Source organism: Triticum urartu, chromosome 1A (genome assembly GCF_056163025.1).
Source record: "Triticum urartu cultivar PI428250 chromosome 1A, HENAU_Tu73, whole genome shotgun sequence".
NCBI classification, from domain to species: Eukaryota; Viridiplantae; Streptophyta; class Magnoliopsida; order Poales; family Poaceae; genus Triticum; species Triticum urartu.
Genome location: NC_141873.1, coordinates 57,206,455 through 57,215,712, shown reverse-complemented (window position 1 = coordinate 57,215,712; position 9,258 = coordinate 57,206,455). Strand labels below are relative to the sequence as shown.

The 9,258-nt window shown below is 41.2% G+C and overlaps 1 pseudogene across 1 annotated transcript; it reads left to right on the top strand.

The window, feature by feature from the left end:
- Positions 1-7: 7 nt before the first annotated feature.
- Positions 8-8,952, top strand: LOC125546314 (putative alpha,alpha-trehalose-phosphate synthase [UDP-forming] 4; annotated as a pseudogene). Its single transcript, XR_015618463.1, has 17 exons — positions 8-659; positions 1,747-1,844; positions 1,942-2,330; positions 3,092-3,206; positions 3,425-3,526; positions 3,756-3,906; positions 4,680-4,768; positions 4,988-5,036; positions 5,131-5,231; positions 5,374-5,561; positions 5,703-5,820; positions 6,530-6,709; positions 6,798-6,917; positions 6,995-7,082; positions 7,168-7,298; positions 7,497-7,595; positions 8,298-8,952. The product of XR_015618463.1 is annotated as a putative alpha,alpha-trehalose-phosphate synthase [UDP-forming] 4 (transcript).
- The last annotated feature ends 306 nt before the right edge of the window (positions 8,953-9,258 follow it).

Below are 9,258 nucleotides of genomic sequence, written 5' to 3'. Positions count from 1 at the left end.
GTATATACAGAGACGAGCCGTTGCGTTTGCGCCGCGGAGACGGGCCCCACAACCACCGCCGCGGCAAAGCCAAACCCCTCCCCACCCCCACGCCGTCGCCCGCCAACTGCTCGGCGGAATGCTGCACGCGCCGCCGCCGCTGGAGGCGGCCGGGTCGCCCGTCGCGCATAACCGCTGCCTCCTCCGCGACCTCGGCGGCCATGGCGCGGTGCCGGCCGACCTCTCCGCGCTCTACGGCGCCGACGCGGCCACCACCCAGTTCCTCCTCGAGAGGATTCTGCGGAAGAGGGGCACCGCGCGCCGCCTCGTGACTTCCTCCTCCTCTCCAGGTTCCTCCTCGGTGGGCGCAGCGGACACCGACTCGGGCGAGCCCCAGGACCCGGCGGTGTCCGCCCATGGCCTCGTTCCGGTCTCAGGCTCCCCGGATCGCGCCGACCGCACCCCCGCAGCTAGCGGTCCAGGCACTTCGCCCGCCACCGCGCTCCACGGGCCCCTCGAATCAACGGCGCAAGTCCCCGCCAGCCGCCTCTCCGCTCATCTAGGACCGGGAGGTCGCATACTGATCGTGGCCAATCGGCTCCCCGTCACGGCCAAGCGCGACCCGGTTAAGAAGTGGGAATTTCCGAGCAGCTCTGGCGGTCTCGTCAGCGCTCTGCAAGGTAATCCCCCTGATCGAGAACCCCCACGTCTTTTTTCTGGCGATGCGATAAGCTCTGTGCTAGGTTGCCACGATACTATATGCTGGGTAATCCCCCTGACCGAGAACCCTCACGTTTTTCTTTCTGGCGATGCGATATGCTGTGAGCGGTTGGCAGGATACGAATATGGTGATATGTCCATTTTTCATAAACGCAGATCTGGTGATGTGTTAGTATATCTGCAGTTAGTACATAGATCAGTGATTATATGAAAATAATATGGCAGTTTAGGAATACTATTAAGGTGATAGAAACATGGAAAATGCACCATAAATATGATCCTAATTTTCTTCAGCTGCTGCAAGTTCAACTTGAAGCTGTCGGTCACATGAGGGCATTATGTGATCCCCTTCTTGGATATCTTGAGAAAATGTGCTTGAACTCTGTTGTAGCTTCTTCTGTATTCTTATGTACAATACTTACATCAGAGTCAACCATTTCCTCCACGTCCTGCATCTGTCTATAATCTCTCATGATTCCGCAAAGGCCTATCGCCTAGATTATTTGCTAGCACATCCGTGTGAGGCACATATAGCAGTAGACAATGAGAAGACCTATTTTAACAGGCAAGGACACACGGCAGAATCTCAAACTCACCATGGGTAAGAAAAGGTCGTTTAGATTTGCTGAGTGGAGCACCAGAGCACTGTTTCTCTTCCTAAGTCCGCTGCTAGGTCAGGATGGAGGTGTGGGTGTGTGAGAATGAAGCGAGGAAGGGGCATGTGTTGTTGTTTGTATGGGCTTTAACGTATTAGAAAGATATGGGGGCTGTATCCCACAGGTATCTGTTAACTTAATTTTCTAGAAAATAGAAAATAGTCTGATGCGTATGGGATACCTATCTTCGCGCATCTGGATGTATCCAACCCCCGCATGCTAGTTTTATGCCCTATCTGAGCTTTGTATGCTGTGAGCCCCCATGATGTTGTTTTTTTTGTTTTTATATGATGTGATCCGAGCCCTCAATCAGAAGCTATTTTGTTTATTGACAATGTGATATGCTGTGAGTCATGATTCTGAAGCAATGTTGTGAATTGTGATGTCACAGGTGTTAAAGACGAGGAACTGATGTTTGTCGGCTGGCCTGGCGTCAGCGTCACCGACGACGACGACCAAACATTCATCAAGAATGAGCTATTTAAGAAGGTTGGTTAAATTCTCACAAACCCATGTAGTCTTTGATGTTGTAGATGCGTAAGTGGTGATTTGGTTGGGTTAATCAACATTGTTTCTGTTTTTTAAGAGGTGCGTACCTGTGTTCCTGAATGAGGAGTTAATGGACCAGTACTACAGCGGGTATTGCAACAACATTCTATGGCCGCTCTTCCATTACTTGGGGCTTCCACAGGGGCACAAGGTCAATAAGACAAAAGACTTTAAGTCACAGCTTAAGGCATATACTGAGGCAAACCAGATGTTCGCGGATACTGTGTGCGGAATCTCTAAGGAAGGGGATATCATATGGTGCCATGACTACCATTTGATGTTACTTCCCAAGTTATTGAAGCAGTTCAACACGAACATGAAGGTGGGCTGGTTCCTGCACACACCGTTTCCCTCATCTGAGGTTTACCAGGCATTGCCGAACCGCAAAGAGCTGTTGCAGGCTGTGCTTGAAGCTGACTTAGTGGGGTGAGTCATCTCCCTCCACTTCCTAGATTTTTTGCTACTGAAATTCAGACATTAGCTAGGAAAGAGGCAGTAGTTGGATCATAGCGATTTGGGTTTAAAGGATAGCAAGGGAGCATCCCAAGTACACAGCAACCCAAGTGAGCAAAGGGAACATGACCTGTGCTGTTTGGGTTCTGGAGAGCCACCTGTTCCTTCCTAGCAGCTCAGCTTCCACATAAGTCCAGCCACGAGACAGTGCAGTCCCCACTCCTGCCTTCAAGGATGAGGTTGTTATTGTTTGCTCCTAGGGTGATGCAGGAAGGGAGATGGTGGCAACACGACGGTTGGGAACATGAACAGCAATGGGTTAGGGTGGGCTAGGATACCATGTAGTCCTTGGGGGGAATTCTCCGTGTCTCTCCACCAGGGAGAGCACCAGGTTTTGCACATAAGCCCAATCAAATTGCATGTCTTAATGTAGTGGTTGTTTACTATCATTAGGTGTGCATTGGTCCTCACAAAGTTATTTTCCCCTGTAGTGATATTGCCTCTCTTCTCTGTTCTCCAACCCCTCCCAGTGCTGCCAGCACCCAATCTTTAAAGTGTGTATGGAATGCCTGGTAACTCCTTGGCGAGCTAGGCGCTAGGCAGTGGCAAAACACACAATTTATGCCCAGTACTTATTTGAACCTTGTGATTTAATCCCACTTATAATTTATAGGAAGTATCAACTTCCTATAGTGCAGGGATCCTTTCATGTGTACTCATGCTTCCTTTTTCAGGTTTCATACGTACGAGTATGCGAGGCACTTTGTGAGTGCTTGCACCAGTCTGCTGGGTCTTGAGGGTCGCCTTGGAGGCATTGAGTTTAAAGAAAGGATTGTTAAAGTGGATGCTGTACGTATGGAAACTTCAATTTTTATTATTTTATTATCTTATCTGAAACTTTCAAGATGATTTCCAATGTTGTTAATACAACATCAACTATCATGTTGTACATGCTGACTTGTTCATCATGATATCCGAATCTTATCACCATTCAGAAGATTTGAAATTATTTGTTTATACATGCAAGAATTGATTCTGTTTAATACTCACTATGTTAAAATACCTAGTTTCCGATCGGGATAGACGCTCAGCATTTTAAAGAATCTTTGGATCGTGATGCAGTCAAAGTGAAAATAACTGATTTCGAATCAGTTTTTGCTGGTCGAAAGGTATGAACATACTTTCTATAGTTCTAAGTTGTTTTTGAGGCTTTGTGTAACCCAATATGGATAATCGTCGTCGACATATATTCATGCGCTGCAAAACAAAATGTCATACCACCAGATGTTTGTATCACCTCAATAGTTGGCTCTTTAATTTTGTTTGGCAATCGTACACACATCTTGATTATCAACAATTTATGTTATTTCCATTCATTGTTGTTTGCCAATGTGAAAGGTAATGCTTGGTGTTGATCGGTTAGACATGATTAAAGGACTTCTGCAAAAGTTATTGGCCTATGAGAAATTTCTTGAGGAGAACAAGGGTTGGGAATCTGAAGTGGTCCTTGTGCAAATTGCTGTGCCAACCAGAACTGACGTACCTGAATGTAAGGTCCATTTCTTGGGTTGTTTATAATTGTTTAATGCCCCCTACACAAATAACTTGTAGGATTGAGATGCTGAATATTTTCTTACTTGAATGAGTTTATAATTATTACCAGTACAGTGTGATATTATGCTTTTAGAACATGTGTACTAGTACTTTCTAGTGACAAGATAAAAAATGCTTGATTAAGGTTTAAGGGTCTCAAGTCTGAAGATAACAAGATTACATGCGTAATAATTATATATTTTTCAACACATAGAGATTTTTTTATTCTCTTATTTTTAGACCAATACTCTAATATCACATAAATAGTTGATATTTTTTAATTTTGCATCCACAAGTGGAGTATTTACACTGATTGACTATTGATTAGCAGAATTACATCATTTTGGTATTTTTACCAAGAAAGAAAGGTGATTTAACATTTAGGCATAGCTGCATAGGATGGTCAATATAGGCAGTTTTTAGTCTTCAGATTTAACTTTTGCTATCATGTACTCCCTCCGTAAAGAAATATAAGAGCATTTAAATCACTACTTTAGTGATCTAAGAGCTCTTATATTTCTTTACAGAGGGAGTACTAACCACTAGCTGCACTTAGCATAATTATTTCTGCCAAAAACACTCATGGCATCCAGCAGTTCATCCGAAATGTGACCAAATATTTGGAAAAACTCTAGTGATAATGCTTCTCTTTCTAGACCACAGGACTAGCTGCACTTAGCATAATTATTTTTCCATGTTTGTTAATGTTTTATTTACTCATATGAGCAGATCAAGAGCTGAAAATTCAAGTGCATGAAATGGTTGGACGTGTAAATGGAAAATTTGGAACATTTAAAACCTACCCTATTATATATCTGGTTCGTCCCCTTCCCCTATGCACACAAATTTTATATCTGATTTATTAAGGACCAGTGTACATTCTTCTTGTAATGGACTAGTACTTAGTGAATGTTTGTATCAAAATACATTTTAATCATCACAACTACAGTAAAGATGTTAATTTTGGGCATTTTGTGTTATTACAATTTACGACCGAAATATAAGTAAACTTTTTCCTGACGTTGTTTATCTTACAGGATCAAACCGTTGAATTTGAGGCATTGTGTGCTCTTTATGCAATCACTGGTACTATTTCTTGTAAATATCTCCTTTGTGTTTATCACTTATATCATTATGTTCTAGTACTGTTGTAATTGTGAATCTATTCTGTGTTGCTCAGATGTGGCTCTGATAACATCACTGAGAGATGGAATGAATCTTGTAAGCTATGAATATGTTGCCTGTCAAGAATCAAATAAAGGTGTTCTGATACTGAGTGAGGTAAGCTGATTTTGACCTGACCGATATTTGAAGGTATCTTCTGGTGCTGATGTGGTCACTATACATTTGCATGTTGCATATTTCCCTTTTTCTTGAAATATTGGGTCAATGTCACATGAATTGCTGTTATTCCTATTTTCAGTTTGCAGGGGCAGCGCAATCTCTTGGCGCTGGTGCTATTATTGTAAACCCATGGAATATTGCAGAAGTAGCAAACGCAATAAAATGTGCTTTGGATATGCCATCTGGTGAAAGGGAGCGACGTCACAGGCATAATTATGAAATTGTGTCAGCACACACTGCACAAGACTGGGCAGAAAACTATGTCTGGTAAGGAGCGCATGCTTTACAATCTGGTGTGGAGTTTGGAACACTAGTATTCATCAGTTGACTGGATTTCTTTTTTGCCCTACACATATTATTCTTACTACCCTTGGGACTTTTACAATTATAGTATTTCTTTTCCTGCAGGGAGCTAACGAATGCAGTTATTAAAGCTCCGCTAGGAACAGGAGAAAGTGTCATTGGACTCCCTATTAAAGAAGTAGCTGAACAATACGCGAAATCCAAAAGTCGTTTGCTCATATTGGTAAATATTGCAACATTTCTCTTTAATTTTCCCACTATAAATTTACTTGGTCGTTTCATTCTTTCTTTGGAAAAATTTCTGATACTGACATTTTTTCAAAGGAACCTGTGAATACACACTGTTTAATGTTGTCGTGTTTGTTGCACCCATCATCTTCTATCAACAATAATGGAAGGCTTACATTGTGCCTTTTTTATTTAGAGTACACACACGTGTGCGTGCATGCATAAGCATACGTGTGCGTGTAACTTGGGGTTGCTATCAAGTATTGAAAGAAAACCAAGACATGGCGAGCCAACTGGTACATTTTTTAGTGAAAGTTAAGGTTAAGCCCCATGTCTAGAAATTATTCAAAATAATAGCGGGTGACTCACTGCATATTATAGTCTTATACGAGTTTTATAGACTGGTTTAGCTGGGCACCCTCATTTGCTTTCCTTTCAAGAAGAAAACTTATAATATGTCAAACTAGATGCACGTAATCACAATAGCGTTTCCCTCAGGAAACAGAACTGTAAAATGTGTAGTGATTTTTTGCTTGTGAGTGAAGTAAGATGTACTGATGAACTGATCTTCCATGCCTTGAGCCATCTTGTGATGATTTCTTCAGATTATGATTTATGTTTGTTCTGTCGTCAATAACTTTTGGTGCACTTTGGTATAACTTTGTTTAGTCCATAGTGCTGCTACTAACCGTGTTTCTATACAGGGTTTTAATGCGACATTGACTGAACAGGTCCAATCTTTTGAGACAAGGGCTACTGACCAAACTGGGAACACGACACTCAAGTTGGACCCTGGGTTGAAGGGAGCCCTGAAAACCCTTTGTGATAATGAGGATACAACTGTGGTTGTTGTCAGTGGTCATGGCAAAAGTGTTCTCGATGAAGTAACCTCTTAATGATTCTTATTTGCCTCTTACATTATGTATCGTCAAATCTCTGGTTGAAAATGACAAACACATTTCCTGCATGTAGAACTTCGGAGAATTTAAGATGTGGTTGTCAGCAGAGAATGGGATGTTCGTACGACAAACTGGTGAAGATTGGATCACCACACCTGAGCACCTGAAAATTGGCTGCCATGACACTGTAAAGGTGCATCTACTTGGTGAACTGTATTCTGTTGTTGCAGTTTTGTGTTTACTCTTCTGACGCATGCTATTCTTTTCCAGAAAGTTTTTGAATACTTCTCTAAAAGAACTCCAAAGTCTTACTGTGAACTGCGTGACAAATCATTTGCGTGGAACTATAAATATGCAGGTCAGTGTTTAGTTTACATTCATGATTCTTGTATCAACACAAACCAAAACGTCTATGTTTCTAATTTCATACAAATGTTCCACAGGTGATCAGTTTGGAACAAATCAGGCAAATGATATGCTACAGCACTTGGGGGCATATTCATTGTCAAATCAAAGGGGTGAGGTTATTCAAGGCAGCCGGTCAATTGAAGTGCGCCCTGTGGGAGTCACCAAGGTCAGCTCCCTTGTTGTTCTTTAATTGAAACAGGAATGATTTATTGGTTATTCTTTATGCAAGAAAAAGAAGGTACAAGGATGGAATATAATGGTTATTAGCTGTGTTTTCTAAACAGATCCTTTCTTTTTGTAAATAGAAGGATCAAACATATTGCTTGTTGGCTATGTTGTATAAACTGATTATTTTTTTGCCCAGGGTAATGCCATTAATAAAATTATGCACGAGTTAGGTCGCAAGAAAATCATAACCACTCCAGTCGATTATGTCTTGTGCATTGGCCACTTCCTTGCAAAGGTAATTCCTGAATTTTTCTCTACTGTGTTGTTTTTTATGTAAATTTAGTTGAATAGAAAGAGACAGGACAAAAAGCGAAGATGAATAATGATGCTTGGAGTCAAAGGAGATTTTTGAATTTCATAAGGCAGAAACCTATCAAAAAGTGAAGATGAATAATGATGTTTCGAGTAAAAATCAAGAAACCACCCAGTCACAACGGTTAAAGTAGAAAACAGAAAGCAAGACACAATTTATTTTGAAACAAAGAAGACAAAGGTTCAACTTAGTAATAAATCGGTTCTCCACTTTCTATTCTATATTTCTAAGTTGAGATTTTGCAGAACAACAGAAATGATTTTTTGATGTCACAGTAAGAATCATACCCAAAGGTCCAGTGAACAATTCAGTGAGACAACTATTGTGGATGTATCGTAGTTAGAAAATGGAATTAGTAGAAGAGAAATCAACTTCCAATGATATGGTAGTTTTGCAATATGTATTCAGATTTCTGTTTTCATGTGTTTGCCACGTTCCTAAGTCAACAAATGTATAACCAACAATTCAGGATTTATGCATTATTATATGAAGTTTGGAATACTGTATCCTATGAATCCAGTGGGAACCCATTTCTCTCCTGTTCAATCTTGTGCTGCTAGTCATGTGATTTAGTCGGTAGCTATGCTCAAACTCAAAGTTGAATGATATTTCACCATTTTTCAGGATGAAGACATCTATACCTTATTCGACTTCGTTGTGCAAACTGAACCGGGAAGAAAGGGAAAGGAGGGGTGGCAAACAGATCGTATGAGCATCGAGTTTGACCTCAAGACTGATAAATACTTCCCATGTACTGTTGGGAGGAAACGGTCTCTTGCACGATACAAGCTTGAGGGAACTAGCGATGTCGCCTCCTTACTGCACAGTCTTGCTTCTGCTGACACAGTTGAGCATGATGGCTCGTCTCCAGCAAAGAAACAAAGAAGATAATGAATTCAGGAGCTATGAGTGAGTAGTGACTTGGCCTTTTCTCATAGACTCCGAAGGGTACAGATACTAGAAAAAAGGGTTCTTTATGTTGTACAGATACTAGAAGGAATTCTAGGCTAAGCAAAACAAAAGTGGTACAAATACTACAAAGAAATTGATTTTTTTAGATCTAAGAACTCAAAAAGGGGTTTGAGAATTCTTCGATCTGCAACTGCAAAAGTTTTGATCGATGGATGTATAGAACGTGATGCTGTAAAACTGAGGCATGATGTCACCAAAGTATGATTCTTTTGTACTCCCTCCGTCCCATAATGTAGAATGTTTTTTGACCTATATTATGGGATGGAGGGAGTAGATTTTATTCAATTGAAAACTTTGTGCTTGGAAATGCAGTGAAAAGCAGTTCACTTGTGTTGTCATGTTCCTATTTTCCTTGGAAATGCAGTGAAAAGCACGCATGTCTACTGTTCAGTACTGTATTTGTTTATGCATCTTTGCACCAATATCGAGCACCATGCCAAGTTTGTTTTCCAGGGATGAAGAAAAGATATGGCAACATAGGCTCGTTCTTCTGTCCTTAGTTTCTGGTCTTTCAAGGCAGTTGTTCATTACCACTGAATATGGCAGTGGAGCTTGTTCTACAAGTTGAGCATGCAAACTTTTAATGTGTTGTACTCGTTTTGATCCATATCGT